Source organism: Drosophila suzukii, chromosome 4, assembly GCF_043229965.1.
Source record: "Drosophila suzukii chromosome 4, CBGP_Dsuzu_IsoJpt1.0, whole genome shotgun sequence".
Lineage (NCBI taxonomy): Eukaryota > Metazoa > Arthropoda > Insecta > Diptera > Drosophilidae > Drosophila > Drosophila suzukii.
In genome coordinates, this window is record NC_092083.1 from 844,023 (window position 1) to 871,021 (window position 26,999).

At 37.9% G+C, this 26,999-nt stretch overlaps 1 protein-coding gene across 3 annotated transcripts in view; it reads left to right on the plus strand.

Moving 5' to 3' along the window:
* Window positions 1-276: 276 nt before the first annotated feature.
* Sox102F (transcription factor Sox102F) overlaps window positions 277-26,999 on the plus strand; it is a 73,802-nt gene continuing 47,079 nt past the window's right edge. For 2 of the 3 annotated variants that reach the window (XR_011604536.1, XR_011604537.1), the window contains exons 1-2: window positions 277-1,488; window positions 15,302-15,383. The gene's annotated coding sequence lies outside the window, so the exon portion shown is untranslated. The remainder of the gene's footprint in view (window positions 1,489-15,301; window positions 15,384-26,999) is intronic. The other variant, XM_017088652.4, reaches the window with a different exon arrangement.

The following is a 26,999-nucleotide window of genomic DNA, read 5'->3' on the forward strand; positions in this document are numbered from 1 at the left end:
CGTTGGCCGCCGCCTTTTAAGGTGCCTCTCTTGGAAAGAGAACTCTCGTCTAGCTAAGAGAACGAGTGCAACGCAGCTCCGGTGAGTGCGTCGCGTCGCTCACTCTCGCTCTCTCGCAGCGCGCTGCTTTTCGGAGAGCAAGGAGCAGAAATCTTTTATCTCGCTCTTTTACTGACACTTACGTTGTTGCTGTCTCCCTTTTAACTGGCTTACGGTGGCTTACGTTTGCTTACGTTTGCCGACACGTACGTTACGAGCCATCGCGGGAAACTGACGACATTCAAACTGAAAACTGCGCTCAGAGCGCACCAGTTGCGCACCGTGGGCGGAGACAACCTAGTGACTAGTCAGTGACTATTGAACATCGCTACGCAGTGGTGGTGCTTCAAAACGCGCCGTTTTGCCGTCTCACTTGTGGTTTGGGTCACATTCCACATTCCACGAGCGCGTGCCGACTTAAAGACCCTATGCCAACCTCATGCTGCATAGCCTCACTCGACTTTGGCCAGGATGGTGTTTGTTTTTGAACCCGCCATGTGCTGATTGCGGAGATTTGGTGGCAGCCTCTGAACGCCCAAAGCGTTCTTCTGGAAGAACGGGCGGCGAGACAACCGTCAACCGTGGAAACACAGTCGCATGCGACATGTGAACAATGTGCCTGTGCCCCTGCACTGTGTGGTGTGTTTGTGTTTTTGTGTTAGCTACAAACGACTTCAGTACAATGTCCGTCAGGGCCCGAGCACCGGTGGTGTGTGCGCTTCCAGCATTTACTCGTCACTTGTTGTCATTAGTAGGTGACAGCACTTGCAGCGATAACACCGAGCGGTAGGCCGAAAGCACTGGAACTCAAGCGCAGTGTGGTGCAAGACCCCGTTATTGGTGCAAAAATGCCATTGAACCTCGCAAGCGGTTTCCTACGGCACACGGCAAGATCGATTCCTCGAGTCAAGGAGCGAGAGAGCCCAGAGTTATGCCCCCATGAAAGCGTCTCGTAGGGCCACATTTGCAGATAGGATACTGACTCAAAAGTGCTATTACAGGAAATGAGCCGCACACAAATCTAAGTACGAACTGCCAGTAGGTGGACGAATAGAGACGAATAGCAGGTGAAAAGTAATATCTTTTAGCGCCCAGGCTGACGAGGGACACACTTGCAGTGCCCAACGTTGATTTGTAGATACGATACGGTGCCTCTGACTGTGCTCCCAGGCGTATCCAAACTTGTGCCATGATCCCAAGTTCTTCGGAGTGTCGTGGGGCAGCGAAACGCGAAATCCTCGAGCCGCGTTATGGAACCTAGTTACATGTGACGCAGTAATATAATGTGAATTTTCGAAAGTGCCATACGATAATTTATACATCATCCACATATATTTGTTCTATAAATATATCTAACATGCAAACGGCTTACAAAGCAGTCTTTGTTGCACCTAGTCAAAGGAGTACAACTCAGAGATGCGCAATCTCAACCGGGTTCTGTGAGGAAAGGTGAGTACAGTGCGTACCTCCGCAGCGGCAATACACAAATTCCCCATATGATGGTCGTAAATGTTTCCTTTTGCCACGTCGTTTGGCATTGTTTCTCCCAATGCTCCGAGATCTTTAGCCTGTGGCCCGGCCAGTTTGCCTGATTCATCGTGGACTCTGGTGCCGGTTGCTGCAGCATACAAGCATTGGTCGCGACAGGTGCATTGCCACGCGAGAATGTCTTTGGAAAGGGGGCCAAGGGGGCCAAGGGGGCCAGGGCGTACGCGATCGGAACTGGAATCGAAATTCGCGCTGCTCGAGAGGAGTCGGGACAAGGGAGGAGTATCTCATCAGTAGCTGGCTCAAAGGAGTTGGAGATCTTGTGTGCGCTGGCTCCGAGTGGACTGGTTTTTGAGTACGCATGTGCTTGTACGTCCGTGCATGTATGTAGATTTAAATGCAATCGCAACAATATTGCAGTACTTGCCAAAGTATTTCTGTACGATTCGGCAAATCCCATACGTATATTTCACGTACATTTCTCTCTTCTGGAGTATACACCTCAGTTTGAGCCTCAATGGAGCTTTTGAGCTCACACTTTCTAGTCTCTAGTTTCGTATCGGCGTAATGTTATTGGCATCGGAGTCATGCATACTCGGTCCTTCGAGCTATTGCCTTTGCTATCGTTTTTCGATTGTCTGCTAGGTTTGTTTACTGGTTGTGTCACCGTGGAACGCCATAAATTCTGGGGACCGTACGGACAGGAAAGGTGCCGTGACACATCCGCCGCGTTTATAATAAGGTTCACGGGTACATCAAAGAGACAATCAAAGGAAAACAATGATGCTGCCCCGCCGCCCGCCGCCCTCCTACCTACTACCTACTGTTAAAACCTGTGGTGCCCTCGCAAAAAGAACTGAAGCTATTTACTGCGATCCAGGATCTGCCCATTTTAAAATGCACTCAAACAGCGCGAATACATATTCCGCGACAGCAGTAGAGAGCACTTGTAAGGGGATAGTAAGGTTTGGGGACGAGGGTTTGTCCTACAAATCAAATGTCTCATTCAGTTCGTTAAAAAAGCCTGCTTGTGCATTGTGCGGTTCCTGTCTTACAGTTTGTGTTACCGTATGCGTCGAAGTATACGTTATCAACTGCGCCAGTATCTGCAATAGTCATTTATTTGCAGAAATACAGCATGCACTTTTAAAAGATCCACAGCGCTTACCCATTTGCACGCACGATCATTAAGTTCATCTTGGGGAGTACGTACGGGGGCAACATGACAGGTTGTTTATCCAGTTCTGCCTGAGAGATCTGGCAAAACTGGCCCACAGAAAAAAATTAGCAGCAACGAACTAAACAAGAAAGAAAGGCTAGCTTTCGGGACCGAAGCTCGGAATACCCTTAGAGTGCATTTAAGAAATGAATTTCTATGTGTGCATGTTTCTAGCGGTGAGAAGTCCCAATGCATTAATATTGGTCCGATATTTGTCTCATATTAATACTAGCAATGGCCCAAGCGAATTCGATGTTAGAGTACCTGAACAGATGTACATGTGTGCAACAACGATCTAGTGAATACATTGTATACATCTTGTTTAGCATAGCCCCTATTGAGGAATATCTCTATAACTAAACAATTATTTCATCATTGTAGTTCAAACAACAATTATTTCAATACTATATTGAAAAATCTTTACAGAGTCTGCAAAACAATTATCTTTAGATTCTGATTAACGTACTTAGATAATCGACATTCTGTTTTATTTAAGTTCGAATTTAGTTCGGGTAACCGAGGGTCTTATTCTGAAAGTAAATTAGTTAAAGCTTAAAAGTAATGTCTGTCCTAATGTGCATACCTTTCAAAAAGCATAGATCTTGCAAGTCTCTGTCTATTAAGAAAATGCAGCGAAAAACATGTTTTGGGTTATATAGATAAAGTCCGAATCCACATAGCCATGCTGCAAGTAGCGTCGATCCGCCGGGACGACATAAGACGACAGTCGACGGGAATGCAGCACGGAAAACTAGTTGTATTGTCGACGCTAATGCTGTTGCTTTTTTTACGCCGATGCAACAAAAAAAGGAACAACACACTCGAAATAACAACAGGTGAATGCGAATCCAAGAAATCAATAAAAATAAAACAAGAAAGGTGTGCTAGGAGGCTCAGCAAGACGAAGAAGTCTGGTTGGCAAAATGAGCGAAGAAACCTGTGCAATCGCAATCGGGCCAGTTTTAGTAGTTTGAATTTCATTGTTTTGAAGAAACCGGACCACAAATTTCGCTTCCTTGCATTTTTAGGCTGCATCCGAACGAAACAGAAACATGTAACTGCTAGACAAAGTTACAAAGATTTCTCTGTCTCCCCCATAGGGAACAAAAATCAGACTCTCAAGCCTTGGTATTATTATACACGCTACTCGCAAAGTAACACGGTTTATTGTATTACCTGAAAAGAATGTAGCAGAGAAGAAAGTGTGTCCATCCCTAAGGAATATGTTTTCTTGATCAGACTCACTATTCGAGTCGTGCCGATCGCACCTGCAATATACAAAAATTCTGATACTAAAATTGATTTTACTCTTACATACTTTACTTTACATATATCGTTGTGATTGCAGTGTACGTAAGGACGAATTGCAACCGGCTACATATAGCCGCTAAATGAAATTCTGCTGCGATAGTTCGATCGAAGCAAGTAATACACCGATAGAGGGGTATTTTAATTTCATTCAATTCTCGGACCCTTATTAAGTCGATTGGTTCAGGAACAACTGCGGCGAAAGTAGAAAAGGTTAAATTTGGTGGATTTAATCTAGGGAAACCGGAGAAGCAAAATGTAGTGTATTTATTTACTCGATAGTTGGTATCAAAACCTTTTTATGTTGAAGGCGCGATCGTCTGTATTTTTTACCTTGCTGAGCGGTGTTTTCGATTTGATAGCCATGTCCGTCCTTATGAACGCTAAGATCTTAAGGCTCTTGCTTTCTAACGCAAACGCACACAAAGCTAAAACCGTCTTGCGCCCAAGTTTTGTTAAATTTTATGCCAAGTGTAGACGAGATTTTGTTTTGATTATCAATATCAATCTACATGCTAATAATTGTTCAAATCAGACTATCCGTAAAAAAAATATTGGCAAATAAAGGAATCTGCGCAATCTTGGGAACAGTCGCTTTGCTCTCCCCTTAGCTGAGTAACGGGTATCTGGTAGTCGGGGCCTTCGACTATAGCGTTCTCTCTTGTTATACCAGTTACTCGTAGAGTACCAGGGTGTACTAGATTCGTCGGAAGGTATGTAACAGGTAAAAGGAAGCGATTCCCTGCAAAGTGTATATATTCTTGATAGTGATCACTAGCCGAGTCGATCTGGCCTTGTGCGTCTGTTTCGTATGAACGCTGAGGTCTCAGAATATTCAAAAGCTAGAAATTTGTGATTAGGCATACAGATTCTAGATCTTCTAAGCAGCGCAAGTTTGTTTCAGTCGAGTGCCACGCCCTATCTAACTCCCACAAACGCGCATAATTTTCATTTAAATTGATTATATTGATTCCTATCTAAATGCAGAGAACGCTGTGTTCTTTTGAAAGATATGACTAACAAAGTTAATCAGGCATTGGCATGGTCAGTAGTACCGCTACCGTCCGCTTGGTGCCGTGGCGCTGACATCGGTGGTGAGTGCCACGCCAACAGAAATGCCAGGGCATTTTATTTTATTTGGTGTTTGAAACAGAGTTTTTAACATATATGAAAGAAAATGTAAAATGTGTATAATATCACTGAAGCTAGCAACAATCCCTAAAAAATAAAAAAGATGTTAGTAACATTGACTTTACCTCATGGGTGCAAGAATATATAAACTTAGGCTTTTAGACATGGCCATGTTGATAATCTTAGACCCATTCCATTCAGAGCTAAACGTTTTTCAAACGCTTTCACCTAAATATTTATGATTAACTCCGCTGCTTTTAAAACTAGACCCTTTTATGAACAAAGTAGTAACAAAAGCTTCTAATTTATCGTTTTTCGGTTTTTTATATGTTTATATTTTTGAAGGTATCTGCATACAACTAAAAATAACTATTTTATAAGTTTTTCCAAAAAATCAGTATTTACCTCTACCCAATAACTTAACTTAGGTCACTTAATAGACAATTTATCTTGGCGGAGATTTATTTAAAATTCATACTTCACATAAGATTTTAATTTAAAATTGATGTAAAGTTAAAATATTTTACAGAATTGAGGAAACAGATTGCCACTTTGTGTAATGTTCTTTTTTCTATCATACTACGTGTTAAATATTCTGTGAGTAAAACTTGATGTTTTGCTTACCAAAAAAAACGAGGTATCTTGTAGTCAAGCAAAAATAAGTAAAATCTTGGAGTCCGTAACAAGAGTCAGGCCAATATAACAATCGAAAACAAAAAACTGTTTTGTTCTTCCGACTAGAAGACCACTTCTCCATCCATTCAGCGTTAAAGCAACAGACGATGCTTTTGTTTTCGTTTTCTCGAGTGCAAAACAATGCGGCAGCGAAACATCGTTCTCTAAAAACAATGACATTTGTCTTCTGACCCAATATTAAATTGTACAAGCAAAAAATGTGCAGGGACAGTAACACAAGTTTCCCATCGATAGTCCCGCAAATGTGTCCACTAGATAATCACTGTGGACGGCGCTCCACGACTACTATATTCACACAAAGAAATGAAAATAAAAATGAGTGATACAGCACGAAAGGTATCGCTTGAAAGAAAGATCGGTAAATGTGTAAAAGTGAAATTTTAAATTTAAATTGAGGCCGGTGGGGATGCTATTTCGTCAGACTTTTTTGCATTTTGCTGACAATGCGCGTCGGATGACATCTCATTTACTAAAATCTGATGCACCGTTCAAAAGATATTATTATTAAACAAGATTTTCGCCAACTTTTCGAAGTAAAAAATTGGTTCTGTTTGCCAGTTTGTGTTTGTCCCAAAACGTTGACTTATCGAGATGGTGATAAACGGCTGAACAAAATAAACTTTAGTTTTCCACTTTTGAAAAAACCTGCTATATTTGCTGGAAAACATTTATAGCTATTAATAGCCAAGCCTCAAAAGGCTGTAACTCCACTACAGCACTACGCTATGTGTACGCAAGCCTCAAAAAATCAAAAATATTTAAAAAATACACATTTTTCTTTTAAAGATCTTTTAAAGAAAATTTCTATGGTATCCTTGTGCTTTTTTATTATATCTCAAGTTACGCCCAACAAATTTAGGTATATATGTTTCAGCTTAAAACTATTATGTCACCCTTTAATTTTGCAAAATAAATAAATAGTATATATTGAGCTACAGATCACCAAATATGGAAAATGTGTAATTTTTTTAAACAATTTAGTGACTGTATGTTGATCAGTAAAAACAAGCACCACTTTAAAGTTACTGTTCATACGAACCAAACAAGCCATATTTCGACAAAATCCAAGGTAAAATAAGTTAAATTTTTCATAGCTTTGCATTGTTAGGCCGACAACAGAATTGAGCCTGAAATTTGAATTCCAGTATTGATCAACGTAAGGAGGATCATGTTATTCCCTTAGGCAGTGTTGTTAAACTTTTGGTTTTTAGCGTCATAAAAGTCGACAATCAATAATACTTTGTAATCGAAAAAAACTATTAAAGCAAATCATCATATAGGAATAAATATATAATAATAATAACTTAATAAATAAGTATACATATACCGAAAATAGTGTAAAAAGGATCAGTTGAAATTATTAAATAATTATTTGTTTAAATAGTTTTACTAATACTTTCAATATTTTTTTTGTTTTGAAAATTTGCCGAATTGTAGCTTACAATATACTTAATGTAGTTCAAAATGTATAAGTTCTGAAATTTTTGAATATTTTGTATTGTATTGTATTGTATTATTTTCCATCAATCGATTGGGAGTGTTTCATGGATATTATTTTGTAAACTAGTGTTATTATTATTAATGTTTCAAATCGGACCATTCCTTAAAATTATATAAGCAAATAATAATCAATAATAAGCAAAATCAATCATCTGTTTCCGAGATTGTACACCACGCCAATACGCCACCTAGCGTCTGATCTCAAGCAATGGAAACAGCCGGCTTGGTGCATGCACATCTCCTTCTCTCTCTCGCAATCCCTTCGGAGCATCAACACTGTGGACGGCAGTCCACGTAGTGACGAAGCCCACCGGCATATATAGCCGCACCAATCAAAGGGTATAGCGAATACTAAAAGGATTGCATACCTAGACCGGTTTTAAGAGTTATAATTTTTAAAAGACTACATATACAGATTCGTGCTATACGTTTTTGGAAAGGTAAATAAAAGGTTAATAGTTTCAAATTTATAGTGAAAAGTTTTTTTTCTCACTTTTTGGCTATTTTCTTGTTTCCTATTGAGATTCTTCAACTTTTGATATATACAACTTTTTGTCTTAAAAATGTGCGATTGCACATAATTGCGCGATAAAAAGTGCAGCCTGACTCAGTTCAGTATTAAACCAATTTGAAAGAATTTTTGGACACAAAATTTAATATTAGAACTATTGTATGTTGCGACAGTCACGACTCTTACCTCGCTGAGAGGTCCTATTTTTTGATAGCATGTTAGAATAGAATATCGGAAAAAGTCGCTATGCTGCTTAGTCTCTCTGATAGTCGAGAAACGCGACTATATCGATGTTTCTTGTTTTCTTTTACAAAAGTCCGTAAAATTTGTTCTTTCTCACAAGGCTGTAAAAATAAAACAAGCAGAAGACAAACAAGACTGCGCTTCCCCAAGAAAAGACACAAACCAAACACAAAAAGGAAAACAGCTTGAGCTTAAGTCAACGACTCTGTGACCATTGCTGATGCTGCGGCTGCAACTGAGGTTTTGCCCAACGCAAAATGATGCATTGCCAGTCTTCCAGCGACTGAAAGAATCGGAGGGGACCAAACCACTTTTCGCTGCAGTCTCCGACTCAGTCTCAATCTACTTGCTGATCGTCACACGCTTTCTAAAGCACTGCAACACACACTCGCACGTGAATACTATGTTATTGGATCAGCAAGTGGCATCACAATGTACGAATCCGAACTATAAGATTACCCTTTCAATAGATTCGTTTTATCCAGAAGCTTGGCAAGCTGTTGCTCTACACTTGCCGTTAGAAAGTAAAGGAGACGTTTCCGACCCCATAAAGTATAACATACATATTCTTTATCAGCATCACTAGACGAGTCGATATAGCCATGTCCGTCTGTCCAATCCTACGCAAGCTCGTCTGTCAGTTTTTGAGCTATCTGGATGACCCTTTCCCAAAAGTTGTATTTATATTGCAGACAACTATATCCTATAACTCCCATAGAAATTACCAAAAAAATATTTTTAAAAACATGTTAAAAATTAAAACTTTAAATCTGACGACTTTATCATATAGCTGCTATAGGAACAATCGGATAAATAATGTCAAAAAAATACAAAGACTGTTATATTTCGTTTTCGGTAAAAATATACTGTAGTTAATTAAAATGGAATAACATCTTAAAATTTCTGAAATTGGTTTTTAGTATTCTAAAGATGAGAAAGCTCTTTACGTACAATGCTCACACGAGAACGACCTGCAAGGGAATAGAAACTTCGGTTTCCCGAAGTTAGCTTCCTTTCTTGTTTTTAAATATAACAAGAGATAACGCTACAGTCGATGGCCTCGTCTATTAGATACCCGTTATTTAGCGAAGGGGAGTGCGAGAGGGATGTATATATGCTTAGAGCAACTCTGCTTTTTCTCCTAGCTTATAGCGCCACCTACGTTCTTCTTCTATAGCTCCACCTAGCCTATAGCAAAATCGGCCCATAGCGCCCTAGCGGCTTGGGTGCTGTACAGACTTCAGCACAACCCGTATGCCTTTTACCAACTTTCTACTTTTTTAAGATCTCTGCGTTCATACGGACGGACAGACATTTTTTATAAAATGTCCTAATCTTAATTTAACTCTGTCTAATGTCTTAAATTTAAAAATATTTTTTTACTTTTCACCCGAGTAGGTGGTTTGACCCCCTACCACACCCACCCCGCGGATCCCCACATGTTACAAATACACATAAGTACGTGGATATAGGCATGTGCAGAGCAGATGTGGCTCAGATGTGTTTAATAAGCAGCATTACCTCATTGTCAATCGTTTAAAAATCATTTGTAGTTCTGAAAGATTCGAAATGAAGTTTATATACTCTTGCAAATTGAATCATATTAAGCTACAATATCTTATCAAGATATGTGTATAAAACAAGAAAGAACGCTATAGTCGAGTACCCCGACTATCAAATACCCGTTACTCAGCTAAAGGGACCGAAGGGAAATGGAGATATGCAGGCAGCAAAGCGAGACTAAAATGCGCCACCTACCGGCGGTAGACACATTTAAGCGTTATGGGCGTTAAAGTGGGCGTGGCAAATTTTTTTTGGGATCAATCGATAGGTATTGACGAGATCAATACATTTCAGTTAAAATTTTATATCTAGAATAAAAATTGTGTGCGTCACAGGTTTGGGCGGTTTGTGGGCGTTAAAGTGGGCGTGGCAAACTTTTTTTTGGGTCAATCGATCGATTTTGATGAGAACAATAGATTTCAGTTAAAATTTTTATTCTAGCATCAAAACTGTAAGAGCCACAGTTTTGGGCGGTTTGTGGGCGTTAGAGTCGGCGTGGCACATTGCTGAAACAAACTTGCGCTGCGTAAGAAACTCAGGAATCTGCACGCCAAATCTCAATATCCTAGCTCTTATAGTTTCCGAGATCTCAGCGTTCATCCGGACAGACGGACATGGCTAGATCCACTCGGCTAGTGATCCTGATCAAGAATATATATACTTTATGGGGTCGGAAACGCTTCCTTCTGCCTGTTACATACTTTCCGACGAATCTAGTATACCCGTTACGAGAAACGGGTATAAATACCAATAGTTCCTATGTTAGTTATATGAATTAGTTGTCTGATTTTAACGTACAAATTACAATCGCGAAATCTTAAGATGTTGGTACACCTCCGAGTAGAAAAGAATATGAATAACTATTTTCAAGTCATTTATATGGAAGCTATAGGATATAGCTGTCCGATTCAGCTTTTTTGACTTTTATATTACATGCAAAGAAGAAAAAAGAGATTTGGAAACATTTCATTTCGATAGCTTTAATACTGGTACTTGTTTGCGTAGGAACGGGCGAAAAGACAGACATGGTTGATCAAGAATACAAATACTTTATAGGGTGGGAAACGTCTCCTTTACTTTGTTGAAAACTATTGACTAAAATCATCAGTGGTAAACTAACTTGAAGATCATACCTACATACCCACCATACAAGATTCACTTAGTAAATACAATAGTTAATATCTTCTTATTTCCCGCCCGCTCTACACCTACACCTTTTACTCTTACACTTTTCACTCTAATTTATTATTTTAAAATTATATCTTTATAAATGTGGGTGCCACAGTTTAAGCGGTTTGCTGAAATAAACTTGCGCTACGCAAGAATCTCCAGAATCTGCATACCTATCTATGCCGAATCCGAAAAAGCTCCCTCGCACTCCATTTAGCTAAGTAACGGGTATCAGGTCATCGACTGACGTGTATTCTGTTGTTAATTTTACAAGATCTTTAAGCATGTGGGCGCCAGACTGGTATTTCATGACATCATCTTTATGATTTCTATACCCTTGTAGAGGGTATTATGATTTCAGTCCGAAGCTTGCAACGCAGTGGAGTAGTTGTGTCCGAACCTTAAGTATATTCTTGATCAGAATTACTGGACGAGTCGATCTTAAGACTTTTTTATATAGTAGTTAGTATAAATGTTGCAACCAGCTAGACCGAACAAGTACAACAACCAGATCGAAAATGTAATAAAATCCAGAAAGGAAGGTAATTTGGGCAAACTGAAGTTTTTATACCCTTGTATTTCGTTCCCATGGGAGAAATTTACATAAAAAGACTTCCGATTTAAAAAAAAATAGCTAAACAAATTAGTATTTTCTACTCGCCAAAAAATTACCCCATGCAAGGGTTCTGAGAAAAAGGACTTCAAAGTGGAAAAATTTAATTCCTTGCCTTTTTATACTGCAATTACAGATGAATTTATATTTATAACGGACACTCTTTATCTTTTGAGCCTCAGTTATAATCGAAGGATAAAGAGATTTGTCAAATGCTTTGACAAACTAACATACCCAAGCTATATGACATAGTCGCCCGATTCCCTATGGCTCCCATAATAATATCGGAAAAATAATGGATTTTTTTTGGAAAAATTATTACTTCGGTGTTTTTGACATATTAGCTTCTAACCTTGGGAATTTCATTGTTTTAATATTTCAGAATTGTGAATAAAGCTACTAAGGGAACGATCGAATAATTAATGTCAGAATAATACATCGGCTTTTATATTTCGTTTTCGGTAAACATACACGGCAGTGTATTGAAACGGAACATTGTCTTAAAATTTCTGCAATTAGTTTTTAGGTTTCTAAAAATCGGAATGCTCTGTATATATGTACATTGCTCCCACGGCAACGACCTGCAAGGGTATAGCAACTTCTGCTCCTCAATCGACTCGAAACGTGTTCCCCGGAGTGGTCTCTTGAGTTTTAGGAATAGCCGGAAGTCACACAGAGCCAAATCGAAATGGCCACAAAGAACGAGTCAAATGTGAGCCGGTGCACTATCGTGATGCTAAAACCTAGAGTTGTTGTTGTCCATAATTCTGGTCCTTTTAGGCAAATTGCTTCACGCAATCGATGCATAACGCTCAAATAATATTCCTTATTAACAGTTTTGCCGGGTGGAAGGACTTCATAGTGCACCACACCACGATAATCGAAAAAACAAATTCACCTTACTTTATTGGCGCAGTAGTACGTTAAAATAAAAAGTATGGTTTAAATTGCATGATATGGCTTAAGCTGGAAAGGTTCATAGATTTCGGATAAGCGCCGTTAGCATCCATGCTTTTTAAAATCAGTTTAAATTAAGTTATCTTGCTTCCTTGTTTTACTACACCAAATAAATGTATTTTATTATGATTATTTTTACTAGCAAAAGGTTCGCTAGTTTTTAAAAGTACATATTAACAGTATTAATTACAACACTTTTTCAATATTTGGGAGCTCCATTTTTAAAATCATGCTGATTAGAAGATGTCCAATATTATCATTATAAAGATGTCCAATACAATTACACCGCATTGGGACTATACATCGGATTATTTTTCTTGGTCGCTTCTGTTGCTATGGACGATTTAAAAAAGGCACGCATACGAAATTTATCGAATGTCAGAGTGGTCACATTTCATGTAATTTAATAGTAATGAGAAAGATTTCCTTTTTACGGACACACCATATGGAGAGATGGCGTTAGGAATTACATTGAAAGTACATTCAACCATAAACTGCACACACAACAAACGAAAGGAAGATATGAACAGAATACAAGCTTACAATACAGGGGTTGGACCAAATAGTATACGTTCGACCAAAAATTAATAGTCGAGAAGGCAAAACAACAATAGTTTTGTTACACTGTTAATTTGTCTAAGGAAAAAAAAAAATACATGAACATTTAGTAAACAAAACACTTACATCTCACTATTAATAGCCGTTATTCTTAAAGAAAAATGGTGAAATAGGTTCGTCGGCTAGTATGTAACAGGTAAAAGGCAGCGTTTACGACCTTATAAAGTATTCCTTTCGATTGGTGTATTATTTGTGTTAATTGCTTATTGTATATATCTATTATTTATTTCTATTGTTTATATTTTTCTACCCGCTACTCGTAGAGTAAAAGGGTATGCTATATTCGTCGGAAAGTATGTAACAGGCAGAAGGAAGCGTTTCCGACCCCATAAAGTATATATATATTCTTGATCAGGATCACTAGACGAGTCGATCTAGCCATGTCCGTCTGTCCGTCTGTCCGTATGAACGCTAAGATCTCGGAAACTATAAGAGCTACAATACTGGGATTAGGCATGCAGATTCCTGAGATTCCTGCGCAGCGCAAGTTTGTTTCAGCAATGTGCCACGCCCACTCTAACGCCCACAAACCGCCCAAAACTGTGGCTACTACAGTTTTAAACGCGGATATCTCGGAAACTATCAAAGATAGAAAAATGGGATCTCAGATTTACGCGAATATGCCACGCCCATTTTAACCACAAGCCGCCCAAACCTGTGGCGCCCACAATTTTCATGCTAGATACAACATTTTAACTGAAATTTATTGGTCTCGTCAATACCTATCGATTGATCTAAAAAAAAGCTTGTTACGTTCTTAAACTGATCCCATTCGTTCGGAACCCAACCCTAAGGTTTCTATCAAATTTTATGAATGAGCGTTTATGAATTGTCAACAAACGGGCCTACGCACTTTTTGACCAGGTTTGGGCTTGATTTTTGAACGTTTAAGTTTAACTATAACTTTTTAATGAATGGTCCGATTTGGACAATTTTTAGCATGCTGATATTTATTGATAATAGTATTTACTTTTACAAAATCTTTTAAAATGTGCGCGATAGACACGCTTTAGAGTGAGCGTATGTGCGTTTGCGCTGTCCCAGAAGCTCAAGAATCAGCATGCGAAATCCGAACTTCTAGCTTTTACGGACAGACAGACAGACGGACATGGCTACACCCAAAAAAACATCGTCTTCAATATGCCCCTATTTAGGTATCAATGTGATACTATTGATTGTCAAAAAATCTCTGATACGAAGAACATCAAATTGACCCTCACATAAGATCACTTCGCCACTTTAAAAAAAATTGTTTACGAAAAAGCTTTTTAAATAAAATAAAACATAGGCATGTATCAGAATGCAAGCGCATTGTTTTTATGCATGGGCCTGAGTGGTTCGAGTTCCACTCGTGACCAATTTATTTATTCTTTTTTTATTTGAAATCTGGAATATAAACAAAATATAAATTTTGAATTACAATTGATAAGAAAATGTTAGATATTATTCTTAAAAATCTTACAGCATCGGCGCGTACTTGAACCGGGGACCTTTCGCATCAAAGACAGATACCTTACCCATTGGTCTATCGCACAACGTTTCCCGCGGGTGTTTAGTTCAAATCCCATGATAACCGATACCTAAGCGCAGTTCGAAACTCGAACAGTCAAAAAAAGCTTTTATCGGTATGAAAGTATCCACGGTTGTTGTCAAAATGACACTATTTAGGGTGAAATAGGATTATTCATAGAATGTTGTAATACTTTTGATACTTATTTAGGATCAAATTGATTCCAATAACTTGATCCTAGGTGCAGTGTCATTTTCACCCACACTTATCTAATTGACACTCAAAGACGTTTTTTGGGTGTAGATCAACTCGGCTAGTCATCCTGATCAAGAATATTATTTGCTGTGTTACGGCCCTGGATTTTTTTGTCGTATTATACGGTTGAGCTAAAAAACATTTGTTCCACAACTTTTAGAAAAACCCTCTGGTTAAGCGGAAGAAAGCTAGAAATGGCTAAAGTTAAAAAGGTCACAAAAGGTCCTGAAAATAATTTATAAAGTATCTTTACTTAGCAGAAAAGTTAGTACAAGAACATTTGTTTGTTAAGAGGTGTTTTTGTTTGATTATCTGTACCGCCAGAAACAGTTTTTTCAAAGCGGTTCGATTGGGACCAAATTAATCTTGTCATCACCTTAAATAACGTGTTTTTATGCGTGCACATTTTTATTTTACTTATACAAGGTACATAATAATTTATGATTTTAAAATATACTCATGCTATACCTTTCGTTACAGAGACGACATATAGAAATGGCTAAGTAGACGCTAATTATTAAAAAATATCGTTTCAATGATTGGGCAGCAATAAAAGAAGTGGGTAAGTTTTAAAACCTCCATATATTAAGAGTTGATTTAAAACAAGGAAGAACGGATACCCGTTACTCAAAGGGAAATGGAGATATGCAAGCAGCAAAGCGAAATTTAAATGCGCCACCTACCGGCGGTAGACAGATTTAAGCGTTATTGGCGTTAGAGTGGGCGTGGCAAATTTATTTTTGGATCAATCGATAGGTATTGACGACACCAATACATTTCAGTTATTTCAGTTTTTTATCTAGCATGCAAATTGTGGGCGTCACAGGTTTTCGCGGTTTGTGGGCGTTTAAGTGGGCGTGGCAAACTTTTTTTTAGGTCAATCGATAGGTATTGATGAGAACAATACATTTCAGTTAAAATTTTCTGTCTAGCATTAAAACTGTAGGAGTTACAGTTTTGGGCGGTTTGTGGGCGTTAGAGTGGGCGTGGCAGTCTACTGAAACAAACTTGCGCTGCGTAAGAAGCTCAGGAATCTGTACGCCAAATTTTAATCGCCTAGCTCTCATAGTTTCCGAGATCTCAGCGTTCATCCGGACAGACAGACGGACAGACGGACATGGCCAGATCGACTCGGCTAGTGATCCTGATCAAGAATATATATACTTTATGGGGTCGGAAACGCTTCCTTCTGCCTGTTACATACTTTCCGACGAATCTAGTATACCCCTTTACTCTACGAGTAACGGGTATAAAAACCAATTTTTTTATTGATCAATAAAATTTTTTTTGACAGTTTAAAATGTAATGTGGGTATGAAACGCCTGTTTGCTTCATCCAAGAGCCAAGTTCACAAATCGTTACGCTCACATATTTTATTCAGTGTACATTTACCTTTTATTTTTTTGTCAAAAACAACTGACACACGAACTAGATCGACTCGGCAGTGATCTGTATCAAGAATATATAAACTTTGAAGTGAAACGCTTCCTTCTACCTGTTACACAGTTTCCGACGAATAGAATATACCCTATACCCTATCACTCTACAAGTAACGGGTTAAGGCAGCTAAAATCGAATACAATATAACAAATACAAATTTAAGTGTTTTAATGCCTATCGGCGTCGAGGCACTCGGCTATAGCGTTTTCTTTTGTAAAAGCTACCCACAAAAAAATCGATTGCTAAAATTTACCAATTTAATAGTAAAATGATCCCCATACATTTGTTTTGAGTAAAGTCTACACTTTTCAGAGTTTAACTTGGGAGTCTAGGTGTACGAGACGCTAGACCCAGTTAGGAACTACAAACAACAAATTGGAGAAAAGTTATTATGTGATACTTTTTTTTGTATGGAAGATTTTACGTTAGGATATGTGTTTTTAATAGTTAATTAACTATTTTTTTACACACATTACGAAAACGTAAATATGATAATAGTGGCTAAACTATTAAAAAGAAAACGACGCACAAATTAATACAAATACCACCATTTTAAATAGAAAATAACAATTTTGTATAGTTTCTAAACTAACTGCACTGGGATGCGCTCACTAAATTGTACATACAAATTCTCCTAGAGCGCATGAAGTCTATGTTAGCTTCAGCCGAGTGCCATGCCCAATTTAACGCCCACAATCGCACAGGTCGGCAAAATCCGTACTTTTTGTAGTCCAAAACTAAGCGTTGCAAAATCCAGCAAGATTTTACCTATATATTCCTACCCCAAACTTAAAACCTTCCTTCACGTCACAATTTTAGGATATTCGGGGCAAAGTACCAAATTTTCGAATCTTATCTGAGTAATGGCTGTGTATATAGGGAAGAGTCGATGCACTCGACCATAGCGGCCTCTCTCGTATTTTTTATCGATTTAATAAGTTTTTATTATTTTTTCGTTTATAAAAAGAAAATTGTAGTTGATCTTAATAACATCGTTCAATAAAAGAGATACACTCAAAGGTACACCTAACGTAATTTAGGATGTACATTGAGTGTAGGCACAAACTTACGAGGGCTGCTATTTAAGTTTCTAACCTAGGTCACTTCTAGCCATAGTCATGGATCTGTGCTTATGAGCCCGAAACAAAACAGCAATCGACCGTGTGGGTCTTTGAAGACGAGCCAAATCCAACAAATGTTGTTCGAAGCAAATGGTCGCCTGTTTGTTCTTTAAAACTGGTCATGTGGCATGAGTGGTACACCACAATTTGTTTGCGTGAAATTTTCGGATCATTGTGCACCATGACAATGCGAGCTCTCCGTACAGTTCCGACTTGGCACCCAATGACTATTTTTTATTCCCGCACATCGTGAGAAAAAGGTGTAATAAGAGTGAAAAAAGTGCTTAAAAAATTGGTTTGAGCGCATGCAAAAGTGTATATATAAATCTTGCTGGAGAATACTTTGGCAACCAATAAAACTATGTTTGATAATAAATATTCGCATTTTCTTTATTAGGTCAGAACTATAGATAGCAACCCTCGTATTATATGAATTTGACCTGTACTCGAACACAATCGAACGACGTGTAAGCTTTAGATCTGTTATAAAAGTAGCTTAGGTGACTAAAATCAGTATGGTATTAGAAAAACTTCATCCCCTTTTAGAATCTTTTGTTATATTAGGGAGAATACGGTAAGGAAACCAGCCAGAGTAATAAGCCACAAAATGTCATTGCATGTACGTGATGGCCAGGGAAAGTTGACAGAATAAGTACATCGCAGATGATGAACCAGACACTGACGGTTTCTGAAAACATAGTAATCTGCAGGGTGAGTCAATAACATCGTGACTAAACCCAATGGGGTGCGACAAGTGTAATAATCACAAAAGGACTTGATGGCGGTGACGTGGTCTGACCCTGGTTTGAGCCTAAAAATATTGTTTAACTTGATTTAAAAACTTTTGGGGTAAAATTGAGTGTAGGAATAATATAACGTGCGTGATCTATATTGCCTATTTATGTATTTTTAATAAGTAGTGATTGTCTAAATGGGCGGCATATACGCCAGCAATCGTGAATATACGTGACAAATTTCTTATGCTCTTCGATAATACTCTGTACAAATTTAAATAGATATAAGATATCAAGTTTTGAAATTGTCCGTCTTTTAACAAGAACGCCGTGATTTAATGGGTACAATTGTTAAAGGTTCCTCCGCAGCGCAAGTTTATTATCCCAATGTGGAACTCCCGCTCTAGAGCTCACAAACTTCAAACTAGAGAGTTAAGACTTGACATATAGATTCCTATAGTGGCTATGAATTCCATTGTGTTTGTGTAAAAATTTGAAGTTCATGTAGGTATGGACAAAGGGAACTAAAATGCCAAAACACATTTTGACCAGGATTATTAATACCCCCTTCCCATATATTCCATCTGTTCGAAACTGTTGGGATTTTTTCGTAGTGAATGTTTTAACTTCCACTGTCAAGAAGAAGAGCTTAGAGTTGCACCGAAAAACATCGCCTCATACTCCCTTCCCATAGAGTCCATCCGTTCGAAACGGTTGGGATTTTTGACCAATGTGAAACTCCGATTCCCACAGGGCACATCCACCATCTACCATCCGATAACATCTGATCTGAAGACCTGTGGCTAATCTAACAAAACCTGTTCTCCGCCTCCCATTTTCTAATGTGAAACTCCGATTCCCACAGAGCACATACACCATCTACCATCCGATAACAGCGGATTTGGCTAATCAAACCAAACCTGTTGGTTCCGCGCCTTCCATTCTCGATTGTTCCCTTGTTCGATTTCAACTGTCAAGAAGAAGAGCTCAGATTTGGACCGAAAAAAAAGAGTTAGTTAAATTTGGATGGGGAACTAACTAACTGCCATTTTCGAAACGGCAAAACCCTATGGACCATCCGTTAAACGAGTGGTAGATGGTAGATGGATCTCTGTGGGAAGACGCTATAACTATCACATAAAAGAGTCCGTCAAATTTGGATAGGGAACTAACTGGGAAATTTTCGGAACGGTATAACCTTATGGACCATCCATTCAAAGATGGTAAATGGTGGATGGATTTCTGTGGAAAGACGCTATAGGACGATAATCACGAAAAATAAAAGTATACATTATTTTAAATGTTCAGTATTGGGGAACGTAAGAATTTGGTGCAAGTTGTTAGAGGGCATTCTATTACCTGTAAAATGAGTCTTTGATGACCGAATTCGGTTTATCAGAACTCGAGTTAGAAAATTAATAAAAAGCGAAAAACGTTTTTTACACTTTAAAAAAAATTTGTACCATAGAAAAAATTTTAAGTGCCCTTTTCTTAATCAGGAAGATGTACCTTACCGGAAAACAAAGATTTCCTGGAAGGCGTATTTCATCGATTTTTTTTGTAAACTGGTGAAATATTGTATAAAAACACTTACTGAAATGCTCTCATTTGTCACGCTGCATTAGAATATACCTTTGTATCCGAGAAGCTAAAATATTTTGCTGAAGCGGAAAGAATGAAAACATTTTAGAAAGTGTATTTATTAAGTCGAATGCACAAGCATTTTTCATCACAAAATTTTATACCAGAAATTTTTGTATTTTGAAGGTGCAACCGTCCGATCATGCGACCCCTTACCTTGATAAGAGGTGTTTTTTTTTATATATATACACATATACAATAAAAATAACACACCCGTTTAGCACTTCTCTACGAGTTAGTCCTGGATCCGCCACTGATCAGCACTTGCAAGCTTCTAACTAATGGATGGTCAGACCTAACGGTAATAAAAGGAGTCCTGTGTGTCCTTAAGTATATGTGTACGAGAGAAAATGTGCGAGTCTTTCTAAGGGATGGCTGGTGCTAGATAGAAATGCACAAACATAAGCAGGCATAAATAAAACATAAATCTGTCGGCGGATGGATGTCTGGACTGCCGGATAAACGGAGCAGAAAATGTAGTCCTTTGTAAGCTATGCGCGGTCCAGTCAGCCTTTTGTTTGCGGCTTTTTGACCAAACAAGTGCACCATCAACAAACAAACAATAAACACACAAAGCGCATTCAGTAACAAAACAGACATAAACACAAAGGCAAAGCTCCCTTTGAACTGCGATTTGTAAGAGTCCTCTGATCCGTTCACATCCCTAGGTAGACAGAAAGGATCTGACAACTGTTAGCGATTTTCTAGTTAACTCTGTGTCACATATGTAAATATATGTTTTCTGCCACTCTACATTTTAAGGGTTTATCAGGTTTTTTATATGTAAAAACTAATGATCAATTCCTTTTTTTGTGTCCTGTAGTAAATTATTTCGAATGTTTAATAAATTCTAAAAAGTATAAAAAACAAAAAAGGAAGTTATCTTCGGCATGCCAAAGTTAACAAGAAGTAAGTTCAAATTACGAGTATATTTAACATTTTTGTTTTGTGAAAATACTTTTGACCACCCCTGTATATACTTTATGGGGTCGGAAACGTCTCCTTCTAACTTCTAACTGAAATCATAATACCATCTAATTAAAATTAAGGGAACACGCTGACGACTATAAGATACCCGTTACTCATGTAAAGGGATTGCGAGTGAGGTAGAGGTATACCAGCAGCGGTATGTGACAGTTTGAGTGGGCTAACCCTTTTTAGCAACACCTTTCAACTACAATTTCGATTGTAGCATCAAAACTGTTATATATACACTTTAAAGGGCCGGAAACTCTTCCTTCTACCTGTTACATAATTTTTGACGAATCTAGTATACGCAGAATGCAGTGGCTATAGTCGAGTGCCTCGGCTTTCAGATGGAGATTGTAAAGCGCCATTTTTCCCCGACTTCAATATATTGTTATGTTATGTATGGCGACAGACAGGTTTAGATTTCAGGTCAATCCAATCGAAAAGTATTGAATTAAATTTAAATCTTTTCTATCATGTTAGCGCACAATGCAATCTTAATAGTTAGTTTCCGAGATATCAGTGTGACAACATTTTAGGTCAATCCATTTTTTTCTATCATGAAAACTGTATAAGCAGCTTTCGCTGCTTACGCAGAAAGAATCTGAATCTGAAATCTAAAGACTGTGATCTCGAAAACTATAAGAGCTGGAGTCTTATAGTTTCCGAGATCACAGCGTTCACACGGACGGACATGACTAGATCGACACTGCTAATGTTGCTGATGATAGTTTATGGGGTCGGAGACTCTTCCTTCTACCTGTTACATACTTTCCCCGAATACAATATACGTTTTTACTCTAAGAGTACCGGGTATAAAAAGCATTTTAAAACAAGAAAGGAAGCTTACTTCGGCAAGCCGAAGTTTCTATACAATTGCGTACATTGTATGTACTAACAGAGCATTGCTTTTTTTAGAAAACTAAAAATTTAATGTTATGATAATGTTCTACTTCAATTTATTACCGTTTATGTTTACCGAAAACGAAATATAACGGTCTTTGTATTATATTGCATTAATTTTTCGATCCTATTAAATTGAATTTGTAATTTTGAAATATTAAAAAATGTTATACATATACCGGAGTAAAAGAAAACATGATCAAAAATAACGAAGCTATAATTATTTCCCCATTAATTATGCGATCGTTCCTAAGGCAGCTACATAATATAATCGTCCGATTTTTTAAAAATTTTATTCGAAATTCTGGAATACTGAAAGAATTATATTCCCAACAGGACAAACAGGGGTAGATCGACTCGTCTTGTGATGCTAATCAAGAATATACACAAAGGGTAAGGTCTCCTTTACTGCGGTGAAAACTTCTGACTAAAATCATTATATCCTCTGCAAGTTTTTAAAAATAGTAGGAGTAGTTTTTAATTTCTTATACCTTTTTATTAAATAGTCCGATTGTATCAGATTTTGGTGTGTTGATGGGTATTGATACTTCCAGGAGATGTCTAGATATGCAGGGGTACCACAGAAATTACTATAGTACATAAGAAACTTACCGCCATTCAGCGCTCTGCAATTTTTCACCACCGATATACTTTATATGGTGGAAAACGCTTCCTTCTACCTTTTACATACATTCCGAAGAATCTAATATTCCCTTCTACTCTATGAGTTGCGTAGCTTTAAAATGCTATATCTTGGGTACTAAAGCTAAACCTTGGTACTAAAGCAGCTAAAGGGAGTGCGAAAGCGATTAAGATATGCTTAAAGCAATTCTTCTTTTATTTTCACTTACACACCTAGCCTATATCGCCAACTAGCTGATTTGCTGTATTTGGTATGCAATCTCGATTGAATTGAAAAATATTGATTATTACTTGGTTATAACAATTTAATGACTGTAAAGAATTGAAAAAAAAGTGTACTAAATAAATCTTGAATAACTTTTGCGATTTAAAGCGGTCGAGACCCTTGGCTAAAACAATAGAAAAAAAAGAATAAAAAACAGCATAAGCATAAATTATTTCCAGCACGCCCTGGTAAGGTATTTTTAGTAAAACGCGGTTATTTTGAAAAAATACTGAAAACGAGAACCCCTTTTTCCTGAAATGCGCAGTATTTTTGGTAAACTTGAGCTGGTCAAATTCCTAGTGGTTCTTCAATTTGCAAAGTGGAAAGCGGTCTTTTAAAAACGTCTGCAGAACTCAGTTGTGGACTTTTCCCTTTGGTCCTTTCGAGCTGTATTCATTTTTAATGCCAGCACGTGCTTGAGCAGCCGCATTAGGGCTACTACCACCGCTCGTAAACAATGACCGCCACAAGCAATAGAGAAGGCCACATGTCATGAGAAGGTTAGGACCTCAATTGAAAATTCATTATTGCACCAGGATGTTTTTTATGCCCTTTTGGGTGTTTTTGTGGCGTTTGAAAGAGGGGAAAATAATATTTATTATATGCACATTGGAAGGCACAACAATCAACCACGTGCCTACTTAGCGAAATCGGACACAGTTGGCCTAAAGTAATGAGTAACAAGTAGAGAAAAACACAAAATCGATTTATTCAAAAATTAATACAATGTTTAAATTACCCTCCTACCAATTGAAGCTGTGAGCACTAGGGAAAGTGTTCGATTTGACTGGAATATTATATGTACTAATTCGTAGAAGTAGTGTAACGCAAAAAACGTTTACTCAAAGACCTACGAACTACTAACTAAATAACAGGTTTTTCGATAGACCTACAAAGTAGAACGATAGGGACAGCAAACGACGACATATTTTTTCCCGCTCTTTAGACATTTCTCTTCAGTAAGGTTTGCCATTTCCCAATCCTAACAAAAAAAGCGCCACCTATCGGGCATTCCTACAAACTGACAAGCAAAATAAAATTTCATTTTGAGAAGTTCCACAAAACCTTGTTTTGCATATTACTTTTGAACGGAGCATCCGGTTGAGGTGTCATTCGACGCGTGTTTTAAGTGAGAATACAACTAGCTTAAAAGCCGGGCGTATTTATGCCCACCGGCCCCAAAATATCAAATTTGCAAAATTTTCACTTTTACACTTTCATTCCTCTTTTCCCAACCCAATTATATAAGGTCTTGGTATGCAATCCTTTTTGCGATACCTTTCGATTGATGTATCACTCGTAACGACCGGACGATCACTGTAGATTTTTACTTCTTCCACACCCTCCTGGTGCGCTTCATCACTACGTGATAAAGTTTGAATACCAAAAAAAGTTTTTTATTTATTTATTCTCAGGTAAAAAGGCAATTAAGAAATTACCTATAAGCTATGCTTTTTTATTGCAGATATAGGTACTGCGGCCTTAAGCTACGTTTATTATATAACTATTTACATTTTTACATTTAGACTACGTCTAGGTTTTAGATGACATGGTGTACCAAAAAATGTTAAATTCTCAGGTAGTGCTAGAAGTTATGAACTGGTAAATGTGGCAATTCTTGTGGATTAATAACTTTAAAACGTGACTTTTTACAACAACGTGTCGTATGTCAAAAGATGAGATATCTCAAGGGCTATACACCATTAGGATTAATCTAAAACCGTTAGATCCGTTTTTGATTAATACAAACAAAGCTTTAAAAAATTGGAATAAAAAAACTGTTGCCCATAATTTTTTTTTCCTATATTAAAATGTTTAACATCATCTTAAATTTCCAGGAACTTAAAATAGAGTTTGATACGCAAAAAAAAATTTTGAATGATCAGGCAATGTTAGATTTTCTAAACTGGTTAATGTAGCAATATTTGTTGGTTAATAACTCTAAAACGTGATTTTTTACAACAACGTGTCGTATGTCGAAAGTAGAGGAATCTTAAGGGCTATACACTTTGTGGGTAAACCCAAAATCGTTAGAGCCGTTTTTGAGAAATCAAAAACAAAGCTAAAAAACTTCTGCCCATAATTTTTAAACGGTGGTATTTAGACAAATCGTTTTGGAAAGGCGAACAAAGAATTTCAAAATACCTTTCTAAAGACATATAGCACAAGCCTGTAGCTTTAGTAGTTCACAAGTTACGGGTGTACAGAATTTAGCTATTTATATATATATATTCTCCCGCCAAAGTAACGAGTTTTTCCAAAAGTGTTAGAACTAAAGTTTCTAGTTTTAAGCTGTTTAACATCGTCTAGAATTTTCTGGACCCTAAAATAACCTCTCCCAGTAGATAAAATTGCAAAGAGTAGAGTGACGGAATCTATGTAGATGTGAAGAAACATTTTTTTATTAAAACAGACAACATCGATAAGCATCGATATTTCTTCACCTCAAACCGAAGGAAAATGTATTTTAAAATTATTATAACCAAATAAATATTAGGCTTTGAAGAAAATGTGCCTAACTCCAGATTAAATTTGCTCCAAATCAAGTGAACAATTCCATAGATTGTGTAAGGGCTTGCATTCACTACATTCATTGACAAATAGATGCGATGTTTTCACTTTTTGACAAACGGGTTGGCCGTTTCCCAATAACATCCGTTATCCGGGTTGTAACTTACGCACTTGCCGAAACTAATTTGTTATTTATTCATTTCTTATTTTCGGTTCCTGCTACTAGCCCTTTGCGTCGCATGACTACTTGAGAATACGAATGTAGAGCAAGCAAGAGGCTACCATTTTTTAAGCTACACTCGTTTTCGTATATGTAGGTGTCTATAAATATTGAAATTTTAATATAAGAGCAAGACCAAGCCATAAGACCATCTAAACGGAGAGCAATCCATTGAAGTAAATTTGCGGAAGCTATTTGTAAGTGTACAAGTCAATATTTGTGTCTACAAGTGTATGAGAATACACATCCACATAAGTGTGTAAGTCTCTATGTACTCGTATAAAGGGATACGACGCAGCAGCACTACGCCTCGTGCGGATGGAGTCGCAGTGAGCGGAAGTCATCATTATAAATAAAATGTTCAGTTCAAAGCGAATAGGGAAAACAATCATTTGTTGTTGAAGGGCATGGCAATGCTAAGTCTATGCGTGGGACAGAAGTTGTGGGGATCTTTCGTGCGTATAATACCAAATGTACATTATGGATGCAGTATGCAGATTTATGATGACAAAATTTACTTCCTTGTTATATTTGGCACTGTTCCTCTTTGTTATGAGTGCGTTAAGGCTCTATAAAATAGCTTGGATATAGGTTACTGTTGTACCTATGTTGATATACATAAATAGTAAAACAAACTTTTCTGCTGCCTGGTGAAAGTTGTAGGTGTCTTACTTTTATAAAGGTAATTTAAAAGTTATTATACCCGTTACTCGTAGAGTAAAAGGGTATACTAGATTCGTCGGAAAGTATGTAACAGGCAGAAGGAAGCGTTTCCGACCCCATAAAGTATATATATTCTTGATCAGGATCACTAGCCGAGTCGATCTAGCCATGTCCGTCTGTCCGTCTGTCCGTCTGTCTGTCCGGATGAACGCTGAGATCTCGGAAACTATGAGAGCTAGGCTATTGAGATTTGGTGTACAGATTCCTGAGCTTCTTACGCAGCGCAAGTTTGTTTCAGTAGACTGCCACGCCCACTCTAACGCCCACAAACCGCCCAAAACTGTAACTCCTACAGTTTTGATGCTAGATAGAAAATTTTAACTGAAATGTATTGTTCTCAACAATACCTATCGATTGACCTAAAAAAAAGTTTGCCACGCCCACTTAAACGCCCACAAACCGCGAAAACCTGTGACGCCCACAATTTGCATGCTAGATAAGAAATTTTAACTGAAATGTATTGGTGTCGTTAATACCTATCGATTGATCCAAAAATAAATTTTCCACGCCCACTCTAACGCCCATAACGCTTAAATCTGTCTACCGCCGGTAGGTGGCGCATTTTAATCTCGCTTTGCTGCTTGCATATCTCCATTTCCCTTTGAGTAACGGGTATCTGATAGTCGAGGTACTCGACTATAGCGTTCTTCCTTGTTATACCCGTTACTCGTAGAGTAAAAGGGTATACTAGATTCGTCGGAAAGTATGTAACAGGCAGAAGGAAGAGTTTCCGACCCCATAAAGTATATATATTCTTGATCAGGATCACTAGCCGAGTCGATCTAGCCATGTCCGTCTGTCCGTCTGTCCGTCTGTCCGTCTGTCCGTCTGTCTGTCCGGATGAACGCTGAGATCTCGGAAACTATGAGAGCTAGGCTATTGAGATTTGGCGTACAGATTCCTGAGCTTCTTACGCAGCGCAAGTTTGTTTCAGTAGACTGCCACGCCCACTCTAACGCCCACAAACCGCCCAAAACTGTAACTCCTACAGTTTTGATGCTAGATAGAA